Source organism: Serinus canaria, chromosome 4 (assembly GCF_022539315.1).
Source record: "Serinus canaria isolate serCan28SL12 chromosome 4, serCan2020, whole genome shotgun sequence".
NCBI lineage: Eukaryota > Metazoa > Chordata > Aves > Passeriformes > Fringillidae > Serinus > Serinus canaria.
The window spans coordinates 43,489,949-43,510,209 of record NC_066317.1 but is presented as its reverse complement, the minus strand read 5'-3'; the positions used below and the strand labels follow the sequence as shown (position 1 = coordinate 43,510,209).

The following is a 20,261-nucleotide window of genomic DNA, read 5'->3' as shown; positions in this document are numbered from 1 at the left end:
GGGATTGTTTGCCTAATCCATTGCCCTTGTAAAAGGTTGTAATCCCCACTGGCATTTTGCACTCTGTTCTTTTACCCAATCCAAATATCCTTCTTGAAAATCAAACTTCTAAAATTTCTTCTTCTCATGAAAATCATTTCACTTATCAAAACTATTTATCAAATGCCATAGAGTAACTAATAGATTTGTAAAAGTTCCTTAAGATCATAGAGTTAAACCATCAACCCTGCCAAATCCAACACCAAATCATGTCTACTCGGCTTTTAAATATATTCTGGGCTGCTGACTCCACCACTTCCTTGGGTAGCCTGTTTCAATGCCTGACAGTCCTTTCCATGAAGAATATTTTCCCAGCAATCAACCTAAACCTTTCCTAGTACAACATGAGGCCATTTCCTCTTGTCCTATTGCCTGTTAACTGGGAGAAGGGACTGACCCACACCTTGCTACACCTCCATTCAAGTAATTTTACAGAGAGATAAAAGTACTACTGAGCCTCCTTTTCTCCAGTATAAATGGCTTCCTAGCCACTCCTCACAGGACTTCTGTTCCAGAGCCTTCACCAGCTTCTCTGGACATGTTGCAGCACCTCAATGTATTTCTTGAAGTGAGGGGCCCAGAAATGGACACAGGATTTGAGGTGCAACCTCAGCAGTGCTGAGCACAGTGGGACAGTCACTGCCCTGCTCCTGCTGGCCACACTATTGCTGATACAAGCCAGGGTGCCATTGGCTTCTTGGCCACCTGGGCACAGCTGGCTCATGTTCAGCTGCAGTCACCAGCACCTCCAGGTCCTTTTCTGCTGGGCAACTTTCCAGACACTCTTTCAGCCTGTAGTGCTGCATGGGGTTGCTGTGACCAAAGTGCAGGACCCAACACTTGGCCTTGTTAAACCTCATAAAAATGGCCTTGGCCCCTTGATCCAGCCTGTCCAGATCCATCTGCAGAGCCTTCCTGCCCTCCAGCAGATCAACTCCATGACCCAGCTCGCTGTCACCTGCAAACTGACTGACTGTGCCCTTGACCATCTCACCCAGAATCCTGTCAAAGCTGTTAAACAGGCCTGGGCTCAACACCGAGCCTTCCAGAAGCCCACTGGTGACCAGCTGCCAGCTGGATGTGCCACCCTTCACCACCCCCTCTGGCCATGGCCATCCAGCCAGTTTACTACCCTGCAAAGAGTAGTTCTCAAAGAAGCACCTGCAAGAGCACTTCTGCCCAACAGACCACAGAAGTATCTGTAGAAGCCCCTTTTATAGCTTGCAGCTTGAGTCCCCCTCTGCTACAAAAGATTTCCTTTGGTATACTTATAGTACTTACATGTTTTGTTTTTTTTTCCAAATTTCCAACTTTTAAATATTTTTAAAATTAAATTGTATAGAAATTTAGTTTCATTCTTAGCATTTGAAGAAACAGATGGTTGTACAGACAGAAAAAAACATGAACAAACAACATGTCCCCACTATCTGTAAAGTTTTCTCATTTTAAATAATATTTTTCACATCTTCCTCAGTGTGTGAACTGTTCAGGTTGAAAACACTTTTTGGACAACAGTTTTTGCCTGTTACCTAGTTAAACTTGCTATAACACTTTTTAAACTTGATAAATAATGCATAGCAAAGCAGGATTATGGTGGGTGAATATTAATGGCAGGAATTAGAGCACAGAAACTAATCTATAGTCAGAGAACACTAAAGCACAGAGTACTAAGTGACATAAGTAGGCTAATTGGATGCTTCTTACAGGAACTGCTTTTCTGCAAACATTAGATTCACCTGACAGAGATTTATTTGACAACTCTTGGATATGAAAGGAAGAAAATGCTTCTCTTTCATGCCAAAATAACAGTTCTGTGTCTTGACATCAAGGAAAAATCCAAACAAACAAACAAACAAAAAAAATAAAGAAGAGATGCGCCCAATATCTTAATGGTATATTATTTTCTTCCTCATTTATTTCAAGAATAAAAATAATTCTTCTTACTCTTCTCACACCCTTGACAAAGACTGAGATTGTTAGAATGAGATAGCATTTAAGAAAATAACTATTTAGCAGTAGAGTATCTTGATCAATGTTTGCACATGGTCTAAATGACCTAGTTTAAAATAATACAGTTGTCCTTCTACTCACAAAGTCTGGAATCAACCTGTGATTTGTAGATTCTTGTGGTTTTATGACTTTATTTTTTAAAAATTGATAGCCATATGCCTTCCCCAGCCCAATGAACTGCAGAGGCATAGAGCCACGCTAGTCAGGAGCCCAGTTCACAACTGCATATCACAGTTTGTGTGTCTGTGGCCTGTGACTGGTAACCTGGGTAGAGTGACCAAATCCCCCTCAACAAGTGAGAATTAGAGGGGGAAAACAGGAGTGGCAAGAGCTGACAATCTGCTTAGAGCATTTCCTAGATAAAGGTGGGAAATGCCTTCACCATTTTGACAGCATCCTGTTCAAAGGCTCACCTGCTCAGCTTGATCAAAGTCCAGAACCAAGGGGAGCCAGCAGAATAACTTGAGGGAAAACTTGAAAAATGACATGTCAATGTAAAGAACTGCCAGGAGTAAGCCCATACTGTGCTGTAGCTCCATCAAACGGAATCCATGAACTGTGTGTTTCATAGAACTCAACATGACTGGCATCTGTATGAAATCCAACATGAAATTCAAAATATTGCAGGATAAAACAACCAAATTTTAATCTTATATATAGTTATATTCCCTATAGCATTCAAGGCTCTTCTCTTGTGAATGGCTCTTACAGAGAGAATGGAGAGTGTGTATGCCATGTTTCCATTACTGGTATTTGTGAAGGCTTTCCTTTTAAAAGCTCAAATTAAAATAGGAAGGTGAGGTTCAGGCACAAACTCACCTCAATTTAAATTTATGAACAAAGAATCTGTGCTGGCAAATATGTTAATTTATGGGAAAACTCTGGATAATAAAATTCTAGATTCCTGTCTAGCCTGCGCCTAGGCTTCTGTTAATCTATTAGATGCCAAATGGTCTCTGAAATTCTCTAGAAAATTACTTTTGTTCTTTCTGATCACCCTGGATACCCTTAGTATTTTACTGATATAAAGCCAAGGCACAAACTCTGAGGATCAGAGAGCTGGCTGAAAAATTATTACCCTACATGACACCAATTTTGAGAAAGACATACATAATAGCACTTGTGTTTTTTGCTGTGTTTTTTGCTGTGTCAATAGCATTTTCAGTTAAGTGAACATAAGGTCAAATAAAGCTAGATAACTTTCAGCAGCATTAGTGGAATCTAAATAGAATTAACACTGTAGAAGAATTATCCAGACCACATGTAAAACTGAGTGCTAAACCAGTTAGAAGCCTTTTGACAGGACTTTACTACAGGGAAATCAAGTAAATAAAACCATGGCAAAACTACAAATACATTAAAAGAAGTATTACCTAGACAAATAATAGCTACCTCGTTGCTCCTTATGCATCAAGATAGATTGTTATGCACTCTCAAGTAATCTTTTCAAAAGTACATCTTTCTTAAGAAAGTGGTTCACGAACAATATCGCATTTCAAAGATATTTTTGCATTTCAAAAGACTCAAGAATGAGTCTCACCTTTGTGTCATACACATCAGAATTGTCATATACATACATATATATATATATATATATATAAACCAGAAGGTAATTCCAGAACTTTTCATGGAGATTTATGCATATATACTTATATTTATTCATATATATACTGTATATATGTATCCATATCTGAATTTGCAGCTTTATGCTTTTCTATGGTCATGTTCACATTGTAAAAACAAAGTAGAAATCTTTATATAGCACACATTTTTTTTCTACATTTGACACCTGTTTTGTACATCTTTATAATATACAATCATGAAAAATTTAGGTTGCAAGTACCACATTACCTTACAGATTTTTGTTAAGAAAACATGATTGAAAGCTTGTGAGCTTGCCTATTCATTTCATTTTTTGGTGATATAAGTCCATATACAGCAGAAAACAAAAGATTTCCTTATCAAGCCAAGAGTGTCTTGTAATTACAAGACCTCAAGTAGCTCATACAGACTCTTTATTCATAGTTCTGTATTTTTATATCATCAGTGGTTTTATCACAAAAGAAATTTACTTAAAAGCTAAATACTTCATTGTGGTGAGTTCAAAATAATCAATATGAAGGTAGCTTAAGTCAGCACAAAGACTAATAGAGGGGAGAGAGGTCCCTGCTATATAGACAGTAGTTACTGAAGGAGGAAATTTGATCAAGTGCCAATTGTTTTCTTTCTACTGCTACCTCCTTTCTTGCTCTATGTGCAGTGTTCAACAACAGGAACATCTCACTTCTATTTTATTGCAAATTTCTAATTCAAAAGAGGATTCCCCAAAATATTCTTTAGCCATATGCTATTCTTCCATGCTCTTCTGCACAGCAACTAAACTTTTGGGGTTATAAGGTGGTTTCCATTGTGAGAACAGCTATTGTCTTTCAGAGACTGACTCTTTAAAATGCTTAGGAGGAAACTGGGCACAGGAAAAAACACCCAGACTAGTCAAATAACACTAGGTGTAGCTTGTGCACATCCACTTGCCATACGCTACTGAATGGCTGCATATTTCCAGACCATTTGCTTCATTAAGAAGCAACTTTGTCTCTGGCATTTGCAATTGCATTGTTTTCTCCCTAAAGGTAAATCAAGAGAAGAAGAGAAATAATATGGGAAAAACAAGATGCAGCAAAGAGATGTTCCAAAGAAGTTTCTTTGTACTAGGCATCTTAATTTTTGTATGATTCACTCCTAGGAAAGTAAAAGACAAAGGAAAAGGGAAAGAATGATACTGTAATTCTGTAAATATATACTGAAATCAGAATATTCAGCAAAACAAAGGGATTTTTTTTTTACAGTGGTCTGCAATAAGCATTCAAAAAGCCAGCTATTAGCATGAGAACTCCCCCTGTCTTCCAGAGGTGCATTTATCAGACTCAGCAAATTGGCAGCCTTATTAGCTACCAGCTACTAGCCAGGTTGGTATGAGCAGATATATGGGAGTTATTAGGAAGATGCTATCAATATATTCTATGATTACTGTTTGCCCTCAAGGCTCTGAATGACATTATCAGTAAAATCTCTATTCTGTAAATATGTTTCCCTCTTTTCACCAGCTCTCAACAGAGAAAGAAGTGGAGGAAAAAAATATCACCTCATCATGCTCCGAGCCTTGTCTCTGTGGCAAGGTTATGGCAGTCAGCATGGACTTAGTTCAGAAACCCAGAAAGAATGGATTTTTAAGAGCTCAAACCTGCTTCTCTAATGAAAAAATGGTTGATGTACTTAGGAGCATAACATTAGCAACACTGTGTTAATGTTTCTGTTATTAATTTTCCCCTTACCTTCTAACAACACGACTGAAGCAGCTTCTTCCTGGACTGTGGACTTAAACAGAAAACAAAAAGCCAAAAAGCAAAAAACTCTTACAGATTAAAAAACAAAAACCCGAACAAAACCCCAAACCAGGAAAAAAAAAAAACTGTCCCAAAATCCCTCTCTTTTCTCCCTTCCAAACTGCACTTCATTGTGTCCTCTAGTTTTTAATTATAACATAGTGTTGAAAATGCAAGAAAAGAGATTGCTGAAGGCGATTTCGTATTGAAATCACTTTTGGCCAAGTTACTTTATCCTACTGTAGGACTTGTGTAATAGGACAGTATAGCAGTTCATTCTGCAGTAAAGAAAAGCAGGTTCTTTCTTTGCCAGGCAAGGAAGGATTTTTGTTTCCCTCTCTCCTCATACAATATGTTTGTGGTTTTTATCCCTCCTAAATTTATAAGATGTGGAATTTGTGTTCTCACCATACAGTTAGATTGCTATTTGGTCAGAGCGAGTTACTTTTCTTTGTATTTTTCTAACTGTAAAACCATGAATTATATGTAATAACTCTGTGGATGCAAGTTTTAGACACTTTTCTTCTCCTCCTCCATTTTCTTTCACTTTCTATTCCTTATTCTGAGAACCCATCCCAGGTTCAAATTATGCACCTGGATGTTTTAAGCTTTGTTTCAGAGAGGGTCAGTGGGAAACAAACAAAAACCAAAAACAGATAAAGCAAGAAGTGTAGAAACTTTTCACGGATTAAATGTGGATGACATTCAAATGTGAGAAGAAAATGACAGATAATCATTGTCAAGTTTCAAAGGATGCAGACTTTATTCCACTACTCAGTTCTGAGATACCATTGTCTAAGCTGTTTTTGTTCCCAAGCTGAAGGAATGGAGGGGACCTGCTCAGTTCATATATGTTAAGCACAGGAGAACAAGTGAGATTTGTGGGGGAAAACAGAGGTCCAAATGCTGTAGTAAAAATAAAAATGTTTCAGCAATAGCCAAAGTATAACTATAGATTAAGGCTGATAAGGCTAGCAAGCAGATTAGTGTTGAATATGTCCAAACTCTATATAAATCAAGAAAGAAAAGAGCTATTTACACAGGATAGCTTTGGTAGTATCAGGTTAGTATCAATGGAGAGCACCTTCATATTGCTGCATTGTACAGTAGCTCCCTGAAACCAAATAGTTGAAACTTAATAAGCCCCTGCTCAAGAGCCCTGGAGGTAAGAGCCAGACCCTGCAATAGCAGAATCAAGTCTAAAGTTCATACAATCCCAGAACATGCTGAAAATTCATGTCCTAAAAAGAACTTGGTATTTGAGAAAGTTTCTAGTTCATTTTCAACACTTCCTTCCCTGTTTAAAGCTAAAGTTTAAAGCTTTAAGTGATGAAGAAAATTATTTATCACATATCTATAGTATAACAAGATTTCAGTACATGCTTAATTAATGCTATTGTTTTCTGGACCTAGCATAACTGACTCCCCAAAACCACAAACATCAAAAGCAATCTGCCTGTCAGGCTACTTGACACGTGTCCATGTGCCCCTGCACAGTGAATCTCAGCATGTTTAAGTCAGTCCAGAGGTCCTAGGTCTGAAGGGCGAAACCAGGGCTGCCAGGCTCTTCAGTGGCAGTAATTTTTGTGGTACATAGTTATCACTGAGACATCCTCTCCTTCTACAACTTGGATATCTTCAGATATTTCCATATTAAAATTACGTCCCAGGGTTTGGGCATACCTTCATACCTATTACTGATCATGACATTGCCTATGTTGCCACTTCATCAGCCACCTCTGTGGTAAAGCATAGGGTGATGCTTTTGCTTCATGCCAAACTCCTATCCAGCTTGTTTTAATTTTACATTTCACTCTGTCTTTATTTAAACATGAGTTAATGATGCCATTTATGTTTCTACAGCTGAACCACATTTTTTCCGAATCTTTGTTTCCCTCCTTTTCCCAGTATTAGGTGGTGTTAAAATCAAGATATTCGGGATAGCTGCTGCTGAATAAGCAAAGAAAGGACAAAAATCATAGAATAGTTTGGGTTGGAAAGGATGTCCAAAAGCCATCTAGTCCAACCCTCTGCAAAGAGCATGGACTTCTTCAAATACATCAAGTTGCCAGAACCAACTGGCAGATACAGGCTTTCACTGAATGCAAGCGGGTGTGCAGAGTTTGTGGCAAAATAAAAAAGTTAGTTCTGATCACTGGGTTCCCCAAAGATGGAGCAGTTGTAGGAAGTGAAGGAATAGCAGCTGGCTTTACTATATATATTTTTTTTTATTTGAGACCCGGATAAAATTTAAACATTACTTGTTGTGACATTTCTGATGTCTGAATCCTAGTAAGAAGACTTACTGGAATTTGGATGAGGACTCTTTTAAGCATCTGGATGTCATTAAATAGTCTTCTTAATCTAGCTATCAATGAATTAATTAATGATAATAGTAGCTGGTTATGCAAATTAATGAAAATCAACAAAATGAAATAGTGTTATATTTCCTCATACAGTAATGTGGAGAGCAAATAGTATCTAAAACATGAAATATATTACATTAATTGAGATATTTCCCAGCACTCACATAAACTTTTAGAATGTGAGAGTAGAGGAAAATTTTCAGTGCAGGTTAAAATGATTTTTAGCCGCTTATAGTTACAAGTAGGAGCTCTATATATCACATCGACATCTTAAATCTCCAAAGTATAAATGTCAAAGACCCTTACTCTGAGTAAAAGCAATTTGCTAGATAAAACATGGGAGTTTCAATTAAGGTTGAATGTGCAATTACTTTAGGGAAGAATAAAACCAAGCTTTCCATTAGGAATATATGAGCAGCTGTTAAAAAAAATAAAATACTGTCAATACTGTCTCTTCATTCAATTAACTCCTAACCTTGCAGACCACAGATCATTTCGTTTGTCACCCCATCGATTAGGCAGCTCTACATTTTGAGAGCACTTCTAAGCCATTAGGTTATTAGGTCCAGCTAATTTCTTTCCTGAGAATTACATGAATACATTTGACACATTCATTAGCTAATGAAGTTAGAAGATTCGTCTCATATCCTTTCTGTAAGTATTGAGAACTACCATTATCAAAACTCCAATTCAGAGACAAAATATGTATAATTTTTAAAGATATAATATACAACAGCTAATATTTTAAAACTAGAATTTTCATTTCCTTGCAGTGATGAGACTACAAGAAACAAGGAAATTATGTTAAGCAACAAAAAATCCTCCAAATATCAGCTGTCAAAATCATTAATGATATATTAAGTACAGAAGCTCTCCCTTCAGTATTTTAAAATATATTTGAACTATAGATCCTCTCCAAACAGCAATCTTCACATCTATTGTTTGACTGACTGTGAATGCACTAACCTTAACAAGTTATTTTTACAGAGTCAGATTTAGACAAGCTGAAAAAACCCCATCTTTTTAATATAAAGTGAACCGATAGTGTAATAGGCAAAGAAGTTTTATGTACAGAAAATAAATATAAATGCTTCCTTATATTTTCATGAGGTGTGGAAAAGAAAGCATTCTCCTGCCTTAGCCAAAGATGCTTGCTGCTGACTGACTGGAACAATTTTACTTGCATCCTAGTAAACTCTTGAACAGTAATCCTGTTATGTGTCTACAGCAGTTTCACGGGGGTGGGACTTCTGTGTAATAATGAATTCACCAGGGAATCTTCCCTTTGAAAGAATGCTGCTGCAGACAAGGAAACCACTCTACACTTACTGTCACAAGCTTCTGGATGATTAGATTTAGACACAGGGTGTAAGTACAAGTACACACATGGAGTGATGCAGATTCAAATATTTCCTGTGTGCTAAATCTTTGAGAGGATGAAAACTGCAGCATGCTTTACAAGGAAAGTGTATATATAAATACAGGTGAGTGTGTATGTGCATACACTTTATACATGCAAAAAGGAGAGTCACAAAAGGTCTTTATGAAGAAATTATTTATTTAGTCTATAGGTGTGTGGCAAAATAGCATGGGTTTATTAGCAATTCTAATCATTTCATCTCAGAATGAGAAACTCCAAGTCAAGCATGTTAATCCTTACCTAAAAAAAAAAATAAAAAAATAAGAGTGTCATAGTCCTAAATGATAAGTTACATAAAAAGCAGATACACACCCACCCTACAGGCTACCACTAATTTCCCATGTAGAGTGGCAGCTCAGACATAATGAAGAAGCTTTGTAACATGTTAACCCAATAACATAAAAAATAGCTTCCTGTGAGCTCTCCAACAAAGAACAGTGATGTTCATAGTGATTATTATTTAGATGTATGAGCAAAAAAACCTTGGAGAGTGTGTGTGGTCACTTGAAATATTAGACAACAAATATAAGCACAAATTGATACTTTGGATGAAAGAGATATATATCTGGCAAGGTTATGGCAGTGAATATGACTGGTGGAGGGTCCCAGTATTCAGCCAACCACCTCAGTGGAGTTTCACCTCAGTAAGAATAATGGTCATACGACCTGATTACTGGACTAAGTGAGCCTATCAGCCTTTATTAAATCATCCAGCGCTTCCCTTATTTCCTCATTTACAGATAAAAAGCAAAACAAAGCAGACTCACCAACTTCCAGCTCTGCAGAGCTGCTTTCCAGCAGGTCAGTTGCAGCTTATGCTGGTGTCTGGGATTACACACCCAGATGCAGAACCCAGCATTTGCCTTTATTGAATTTCAGAAGGTTCCCCTCTGTCCATCTCTCCAACCTGTCAAGGTCTTTCTGAAGGGTAAGCATCCACCCCTCAGCCAACCCTCCCAGTTTTGATGGATCAGTGAACTTGGATGAAGGAGCAGAGTACCTTCTGAGCAAGTCACTGATGAATAATTTAAACAATACTAAACCTAATATTGAACCTTTGGGGACACTACTCATGACAGGCTTCCAGCTAGATCTCGTGTCACTGATAATGACTCTCTGGGATCTTCTATTCAGCCTGTTATCAAACCAGTTCCCTGTCCACTCCTCCAGCCCACACTTCCTGAGTTTGCCTGTGAGGATGTTGTGAGAGATGGTGTCAACGTGGACAATACCCACTGCCCTCCACTCATCCTTCCAGGTAGTTGTTTCCTCGTAGAAAGTCAATCAGGTTGGCCAGCCCTCCCAGTGACTCCACTTGTCTACTACTTTTATAGCTTTCTTGTTTGCTAACTCACAAGAGGTACAAACAATCATAGATTTCTTCTGTATAAATTCCAGCTTTCATTCAGGGTGTGAAAGACAAATTCAACTCCCTTCCCTTCAAAAGCAACCTGCATTTCTCAACTCCATGCAACTGCCCTTACCAGAAAGTCTTGAAGTGGTCTGTGTGCTTGCAACACCTTTTTTTGAAACTGTCCCAACAGGGAGGCCACACTCAAGAATCTGAGTTACTTAAAAGACAAACCAAAAGAATAAACATCATCTAAGAAGGTTAAAATGTGAGTATTACCTGAATAGCAGATAACAACCTTATCTAAAGTAGAATTCTGAGGATTTTGTTTCCAGAGAAATGAAAAGAATTTACAGTTGCTCAACTCAAAGGGCAGAAGGTGAAGGAAGAACAGCAAAGAAAAAGAATGATAATATTTAGCTATGTCAAAAGCAAGAGATGTTTCCCATCTTTATAGAAGATAGCATAACAGGGAAGAAATTTAAATTGCAGGAGAAAAACCTTTCCAATGCCTAATCCTTGGATCTACCAGTAAACAGGGAGACTCCTCAGTCTTCTTATTTCTTGGAAGCCTTTAAGAACAGGTTAAAAAAAGTATCAAAAATAATCTTGGGAGAGTTAATTTTACATTGGCTGAGAGGTGATCTGAACATGTCTACACAAGTTTTTCTGTACAAGTTCAGAATATTCAGGAGTCAGAAATGAGGCATGTTGTTGTCAGAAGTGCGGCATGTTGCTGTCAGAAATAGTTTTATCCAAGCACAAGTATTCTTTTATAATTTGTAAAAATATTAAAAATAATTATTTTGATAGGAATTATTTATGTCAATAGAAGTGTGAACACCATCCACCTACTAAGACAGTTAAAAGTAATATAACACTATTTGATCATTTCAATTAAATTTTAAATATATGCTTGATGCATTAATTGGAAAGCTTTTACCTTCATCCAAAAAGACATAAAAGATTACAAGCAAGATTTTATTGAAAATAAAGTTTCCTTTTTCAATTTGATGCAAAACTGAGAAGCATGCAAGACTGCACTTCATACTGACAGAACAAAACCCATGTGTCACGTGTACTACACTTCAAATGCTGTGATTCAGCTCTTTATATGAAGTAGTTGCACCCTGCTAGACCTTGGAACTTAATTGTTCTGACCTCACAGACTGGCTTTACCTAAGTCCTTCTTTTATTGATCTAATATGCAGTTGAAAGTCTGTTTCAACTTCTGGCCTGTGCATTGCTTGTATTAAATTACTTGTTTTCACCTACTTTACAGATTACTTCATGGAAATGTGACTCCAGACAGCCAAGATATTGTTGTTTAAATAAATAAATTGCATGCAGCCCCCTTTGCTACTGTTGGACCTCCAGGCTTGCAGTTACACTTCTTCTATTTGATAGTTGTATTCAGTATTGAATAAAATTCTTCTTTACAGTTGTTCTTTAATCACTTAAACTGCAATATTTTCTAAGTAGAAAGTGTCCTTTCATAAAGGAAACTAAATTCCATAAAATGCCATCTTTCTGCAAACAGTGATTGGATTTACTGATATTGTGTTATGGAACTGTGACCAGTGTTTAGCAATACCTGCACATCATCAAACCAATTAATTTTTTTGAGGAAAGACACAAAACACTCTAGATAGTGGAAACTGCATTTCATCTGCAAGCAGTAAACAGAGACAGAAACATATCTGGGCAGAATCATGGCTCAACAGCATTTAACACAAAGACATCTTCTCACAGAAGTGTTTTCTACCCTTTACCCCTTCCAGTCAGAGAAGATCCATCTGCATCTCTAGTACACAAAATCTCAGTTTTCCTTTACTCTTCCATGCTAAAGTACAGGTCATGTGTTCAACTGGCACTGAGCTAACATGGATTCTGTATTTCAGTAAGATAGTGATAATGTGTGCTGAATATCACTTTTTACTCTGGTGATATAAAGGCTTTTGTGTGTAGTCAGTTCTTTTTGTCATTAGGAAAACAGCAGAGCTCTCGTTGCCTCTCAGGGGTATTATATCATCAGAAGCATACTTCACATTTCCTTGTAGCAAGGGCTCTCAAAAGAGAACCTGGGGCAGCCCTCTGTGGAGTCACCTGGTGTATCTAACTTTGGATTTATCTAACTCTTTAGAGATTGCAGAAATGTACCTAAAGGTGGTTTTTGAGACAGTCTATTTAAAAATGTCATCCTGTACCATAACATAAATACCTTGAAGAAATATTTTTGTTGCAGAGGTTTGGCAATACAGCCTTAGTAATGACATCTGGGGAGACTAGGCCAACATATTTACCATAAACATACTTTTCCCATCAAAACAATAATTTTAGAAAGTCAAATAACTGTAGTGAAGATACTGAAAAAAAAATACAAGATGGACCAAACTGCTACAAATAGACTGGAATACATCAAACAGTATTGCACTGAGAAATAGTTATAATACCTCTGTGCATATTTGCTCCATTAAGGGGTTTCAGTCCTTCAAATTATTTTTTTAACCATACTTCTCTGCTGCTGTATATGAAATTAAAGACTGCAATGAGAAAAGTCTCATAAAGTGCTGCAGAGAAGACTAGCAAAAACTTCTGCATTTTTCAGTTGACTTCATGACTGACTCGGTATGTGGTGCTTAGATAATGCCACCATAAGTTTCTTAGAAAGTTCAATAAAAAGACATGTTTTTCCTTCTGCAGTTTTTCTGGAGATGCATCACTGCACTAATGTACTGCTTACCACATTGAACAAACTGCTTTCCAAACTCTTACTAAGAGCACAGTTCTTAAGCCCAAGTATTATGGTGTTTATGTCAATACAACTCTTAATGGATTCTGTTGCTAGGATAAGTTTGTTTACAGCTTGTGGATGAAGTAATTTTCAAACCCTTTTTGTGAGGATCCCCTGTTTTTTCATTGACTGAATAGCTACATCTAACCTTTCCTGCCCTTCATGCGTGGGCAGCACTTCCTCTCTTTGGATCATATCTAATATTTCAACAGCAGCATCAGTTCTTACCAGAACCCAGGGAATTGTGCTAGCATCCTAGTTTTACTGTAAGCAAGAATAATTTATCTCATCTCTTCTGAAAGCCAGGGATTGAAATGGGAGCAACCCAATACACTTTAATGAGATTCCTTTCTACAGGAGTTTAACCTCCTGTCTTATGACCACCTTTTCTTACACTTAATTGAAAGGTATAATATGGTTCAAGAGTTATTGAAATGAATAGGATAGCTTCTGTTCTTTTAAGTATCATTTTTATTGGAAATTTTTCTTTCTTACCAAGCCAGAGGATGGTTGTGAGGTTTCAGACGGGTGCAGAAATAAGGAAAACACTGCTATTTCTAAACTACCACAGGGCAATAACAAATAAAAAAGAATACTGAAGAGTGAAAAAGTCTTTATTTATTCAGAACAATCAGTTTGTCTGGTAAAGTTTCTTTTGATTATATAACTTAACATTTCAAGATGAGAACTGCTTCACTTCTCATGGCACTGTGGAGGACAATTACCATTCTCAAAGCTCTGCTAAGTGGCATGTGCTGACAAGTAAGGTAAGAAATGAAAAAAACATGGAGTAATTCCTAATTTCATACTAACAATTTTTTTTTGTTTGTTTTCAAGTCATTTATTCATTAATATATGAACCAGAACTCATTGAAAACTGCCAGGCTCAGATAAGAAGAAAAAATGTCAACATATTAAATTATTATGTAATCATTTTACATGAAATAGAATTAGAAAGGAAAAAATATCTCAGAATGAATATGGGTCTAGATATTAAAACATTTATTATTGGAGTATCCAGTTCACAAAAATCTAGTTTGTACAGGTATCAGAATCTAAGCTTCTCATTTGTCCCTCATCAGTGTTAGGTTTTAAGAATTTTTTACAGGCAAGAGAAATTGAGAGCAATAAGAATGATCTGCCATAGCCAAAAATTGAAGTCTGGAAGGTTCAAGCTGAAATGTAAAACCATCTTGTTCCTTCAGAAACACTGGAGCAAATTCCCCAAGGACACTGCAGGCTCCATCCTTGAAGCTTTAGGACTCTGCTGGACAAAGGCTCAAATTCAAGCAGTGCATTCAATCACAGTACTGGTTGTTGACCATCACTGGGTAGCTGTGTGGAGTGGCAAAGCTTTCAACCACACATCACTCTGCAGAACACAGACTGCAGTCCAAATCATCTGCTGAGGTGAAAGCTCAGCCAGACGGAAGAAGAGAGTTCTGAAATTTTATGGAAAGATGCACAGATTGAGATTAAACTCAAGAAAGGCGATCTTCCTGAAATCAAGCTCTGGTTTTTCATATACTTATGGGCAGTTTAAGTAAGGATGAAGAACTTTAATGATTGGATAAAACTGTGACTCTGTGGTATTGAGGGCTCTATCACTGATTTGAACAGGTCCAGGTTTTCAGACATCATGCCCTGTTTCAGAGTACTTGTTCCTAAAGAAACCCAAAAATTCCCACCAAACCCCACGAGCAATGCCCATCCACCCGCAGACACAAAAGAACACCCCCAAAAAACAACTCTAACAAAAAAACAACCCTGAGACATAGGTAAATTTAGTAATATCTCCTAGAATAGTTTTAAACCCATGGCCACGTGGCAGAGGTAGGAATGGACAACAGCTTCGCTGTCTTGCTTCAAAACACTGGAAAGTATTCAAAACTCTTGATACTACAGAAGTTTCTGCATTTCTCATGAAAAACTAAACAGATTATAAATACTTTCACTTTGGTATTCATGATGATATCAAAATATTGAAACATTCCCTGAGTTTCCTGTTTCCCATGAATTCCATCTCAAATCTTCCTTAGTGACCTTTGAGAAGGGGAATTTTTTTGCTCCCCTGGATTCTGTGAAAATTAATGTAGCCAAAACCAGAACTAAGACCAATACTTAGAGACCGTTCTTCTGATTTCCTTTGCCTTCCCTTTCCCCTTCCCTTTCTTATTTGGGATTTTCTTACTTCTTTTCTTCACATCCTGATGCTATTTTTGCCTTGCTTAGAAGCCTATGTTTTACCATCATTGTATAAAGCTTTCCAGATATTTGCAGACTGCTATGACCTAGTTTACTTGCTTTAAGTTGTCATCCCCCCAGCTTTTATTGTGATAAGTTTTGGGTCGAGTGCAAATTTTAATATACATAGTCTGAAACACATTCATTTCACAGTCATTTTAGGGGCTGAAGGAACTAACTGCATTAAGCTGTAGAAGACTAGCTGCTTTTAAGATTTTATATTCTGTATAATTAATGCATTAAAACTAATTTTAAATAGCAAAGAAATAATTTTCTAATATACTCTAGCATCATTCCAAGTAGCAGTAGGAAAAAAAAATATAAAAATTCCCACAACATACAGACAATACAAAGACTGAAAAATGTGTAACAGATGGTGTGTTTTTTGGGGGGTTCTTTTATGTTTGTTTGGAGGTTGTAATGGTTTAGCTTTTTTGTCCTGTTTTGCATTTTTATTTTTTTAAATACAGAGAGTGGACTTTCTTTAAGAGGTGACATGTAAACAGGCAGTCAAAAAACTACCCCAGACACCACAGAGCAAGTGAGCTGGGTTCAGCTGTGCTCTCACTGGGCTGCAATGAGAGAACTGGGAGTGGACTAAGGGAATGGATCATTCCCCATTCCCCTGGCACTGGTGAGGAGTGGCTGAGGGAATGGAGCTTTCTGAGGCTAGAAAAGAGGTGGCTAAGGAGAAACTGGATGCATTCTGTGAGGAGAGATACAGAGGAAACTGAACGCTGCTCAGACAAATAGAGCAAAAGGTCAAGGTGACAGCAGTGAGCAACAACAAGAAAATTACATTGGATATAAAGAAAATTATCTAAATAATGAAAATAGTTAAGCACCAAAGTAAGGGTCCAGAGCAGTTTGGCTTTTCCATATCTGAAGGCTTGCAAGAAAAGTGAAAAATCCTGATCTACCTTTAAAATTAGGTTTTCTTTGAAAAGGAGCTTTAGCTGATAGCTCCAGAAGTCACTTCCACCCTAACTGTTCCTATGTTTCCAAGACTTCAGAACTGCTTCATAACCATGTCTCGTGGAATGCTTAGGGTTTCATTGAAGGGGATATGTTCCACACAGTGCCCTCCCTGCCCCCATCACATTGCTAATATAACTGTAAAAGTATAAAAAAGAAAAAAATCAGATTAACCACTTGATTTATTAGCAAACAATATCTGTTTGTTAGCTACAAAGTGCAACTTAAATACAGTCCTGTATTTAAAGAATACTACTGAACATTGCTCCTTGCTACATACCTTACATGAAAGATGCTGTATCCATAACTTCCATCATATTTTCAAAAACTGCCTACTTGTTTTTTGCTAAACAGTTTTTTACTAAGCTGTCCTTAGTAATAGTGAAATAAAGAGAAACTCAGAGAAAGAAAACCAAAAGAAAGCTTAGATTGCTTTCATATTCTAAGAAACCAGGCTGGGAGCTAGAAGTAGCAGGTCTGGAACTTCCTCCATCTCCCTCTTCCCCTCTCTCTCCCCTTTATTATTTATTGACCTCAGAATTCAATGAGTCACAAAAGGTCACAGAAGAATTATTATCTATTTATCTTTTAAAAGCTACAGCTTCAGGTGCTCTCTGGTGGACTCCATGGTAACATAACAACTTGCAACTTCAGAGACTGCAAGACCAAGAAAATAGATGAAACAAGCAAGATGAAGAGCATAAGTGGATGTTTAGAGGGGAAATATTTTTTTATTTAGTGACAAGGACTGTTATAAGATTTATTTATCATGTATTTGGCCTTCATATTCTAATTATAACTTACTCAGTGAGTTGTGTTGCAAATGAACATCTGGACTTTATCCATTTGGCCGTATTGTTACTTGCTCTGCTTTTTATTCCAAATTTATTTTCACATAACTCTGTACAGAGCCTCACATTCCCAAGGGAGTTGTTCCTACCAGATAGTATTTACAAGTCCACCTCCTGCCTGGATTTTCAGTAGTTTTTCCACAACAGTTTTCAAGTGTCAGAAACAAAGTGGAAACATATAATCACACACAGTTGGGTTCACATGACAGGATTCTGAAGTAGAGGAGAAATATGAGGTCACTACACAGTTTTCAAGCACAAAAATCCACTTTGAATACATGCTTTATCACTGTGTTCTATCTGCTCTTGCTCAAGAAGATCTAGCAGTCTCATCAGGATATAACCTCTGTGATCCCCCAGAGATCATCAAACATATGACATTTCCTTTGAGATTTTACACCTTGCCACCTGTCCGGAAAGACACTTTATTTTCAAATCTTTAAAAAAGTCAACACAGATTAGAAGAATGGGAATTAATGATGTTAGTCTTAGAGTTCAGCTTCCTTGCCAGCAAGATTTAAGGCAAATAGATTTTAAGATAGCTATTCTGAGTTCTTACAGCTTCAGCAAAAATGAAACCCTGGAGTAGGAAAGGAGCTTCTTCAGAAGAGAAATGCAGAAAGCCAGAAATAATTTTTGAGAAAATTCAGCTGTTGATATTTTTTCTTTTTTTTTATTATTAGTTTTAAACCTTATAACACATCATGCCAAATATCTATCATACATAACTTTCATTAGCAATTCAAAGATATAAATTAATAGTTATATTGGATATGTCAAACATGCATATTGGAGTGCAATTTAGCGGTGCTTAGATCTTCAGGTCTTAGCAAAACAGAATATTCACACACAAAATATTTTTATACTTCATTTTTATGTTAGTACATCCTTCATTGAATTATCTTCCTTCTCAAGTGTCAGCCATGAAAGATGTGGTTGTTTTACTCAAAATTGTTAAATTCCTGTGGGGTAACACTTTTTTTCCATCTTTAAATGCATATCTACCAAAAAGTTATGAGACAGCAGTAAGAATATTAACCACTTAAATCTAAGGTTATTAAACACCTTGGAAAATTATTTAAGAAAATTGGAAGAAAAAAAATATTGCTACAAGCACTAACAAAAATCATCAAGCCAACTGGGACAGCCTACAGATATGCTGAGGTATTGAAATGCCCTCTTAAATTGTTACAACATGATTTAAGAACTAAACCAAGATGACTTCAGCCTTATGCCCATCACAACTGTGGCTCCTTATCTGTATTTCCATAGGAGAGCTGAAATCCTCCAGTCCTGTGTGTAATGGAAAGCAAAACTGACACCCAACACTCTGCAATCACTGCTCACTGTGTCAGGACACAGAGACCATTTCTAAGACACCTACTGACACCTGACAAATGACAATAAATGGAGTAAATATTAGACAGTATCTGACACTCCAGCTGCCAGAAACAGATTCTGTCTGCTGTAAGTCTTGTCTGAGTAGTATTACTATTAATCACTCGGTGGTAATTTTTACAGCTTCCCTTTTTAAAGCATTTACCTACAGCTATTGCAAGAAAATCACCATTGCAAAAGATATGACAGCTAAGCATCTCTCATACGCTAACCTTGACAATACTGATACTGTTCTCCTTAAGATATTGAGTAGACAGATTTTTTGTTTGAACAGCAACCTAACCATGTTTTGGCAGTCAACTACCACCATTTACATTTAACCAGAATCAGCATTTTTGAAAATGATAAATAACAAGTAAGCAAGCAATTGATACTGTTCTGGCAAATTCTTTAGAAAAATATGTCTTTCATAAATTCTGAACCAAATTCTTTTCTGCCTCACCTCTGCAAGCTTCTTGGTTTTGGGCAAAACTGTAGAGCACCTAGAAGAAAGCAAAGCAGTAATATGATTCTTCCTTTCCAGTACCACAAGTACAAGGAGAGAAACTCCTCTTTCATGTGAAAGTCAATTGATTATTTCATTGCATTAGCAATGCTTTCAAGGGAAGACACAAGCTGCCAGTCATTCAGATGCAATCACTGTCCATCTCCCTTCCCCTGTGAACTGCTTTACCTGCAATAACCACTAACTGAAAACAAGTTAAAATAGCCATAGTTATAACTAAAATAAAAAATATAGGGTTCATTTACCATCTTCATCAGAAACAAGAGAAGTATTTCTTACCAAGAACAGCTTCATAGTCTTTAGAGAGAGATCACAAAAGACAGAAGCATGAATAACTTATACATTTATTTTTTTCCACCTAACAATGCAATAGTTGTTTCTTGCTTCTCAGTTGACATCCCTTCATACTGTTGTGCCCTGCAGAACAATAGAGGCAGTTGTGGAAATTAAATGAGTCACAAACAGCATGTGACTTGGGGCATGCAAGGCAGAGCTGACGATATCACTTTGTCTCAGCTGCCAAAGGGTGTGACAGAATCATGTTTGTTTACTGCTTGAATCCATGGCTTTGCTGTTAATCTGAACACTTTTTTTTTTCTTTTTGAAAGTAAGACATTATTTAACATGCAGTGTAGCCCATAACTACATTATTACTAACTTGCACTTTGGTTAGCCCTAATGTTGTCATGATACAAGACTCTAATCATGTATTGAATCATCTCATAATATGGAGGTGAAAATATCTCTGCTGGATCAGCAAGTAAAGTTCCTCCATGCAAAAGGAAGTTGGCTGTTATGGCAACACACCTTCATGAATGAAGATTTATTACTTTTAAACTGAAGCTGCATTTGTCTCTTCCTAGAGCTTTGATCACCATGCACTTACTTAGGTGGGGAAGATGGAAACACAGTTTTATTGCTTTTT

General features: G+C 37.0%; 1 long non-coding RNA gene across 1 annotated transcript; it reads right to left on the bottom strand.

The window, feature by feature from the left end:
- Positions 1-14,089: 14,089 nt before the first annotated feature.
- Positions 14,090-19,676, bottom strand: LOC108961188 (uncharacterized). The gene is made up of 3 exons (XR_001989364.3): positions 19,616-19,676; positions 19,274-19,313; positions 14,090-14,805 (listed from the first exon to the last, which is right to left on the bottom strand). It is a non-coding gene; the product is annotated as an uncharacterized LOC108961188 (long non-coding RNA).
- Positions 19,677-20,261: the final 585 nt, after the last annotated feature.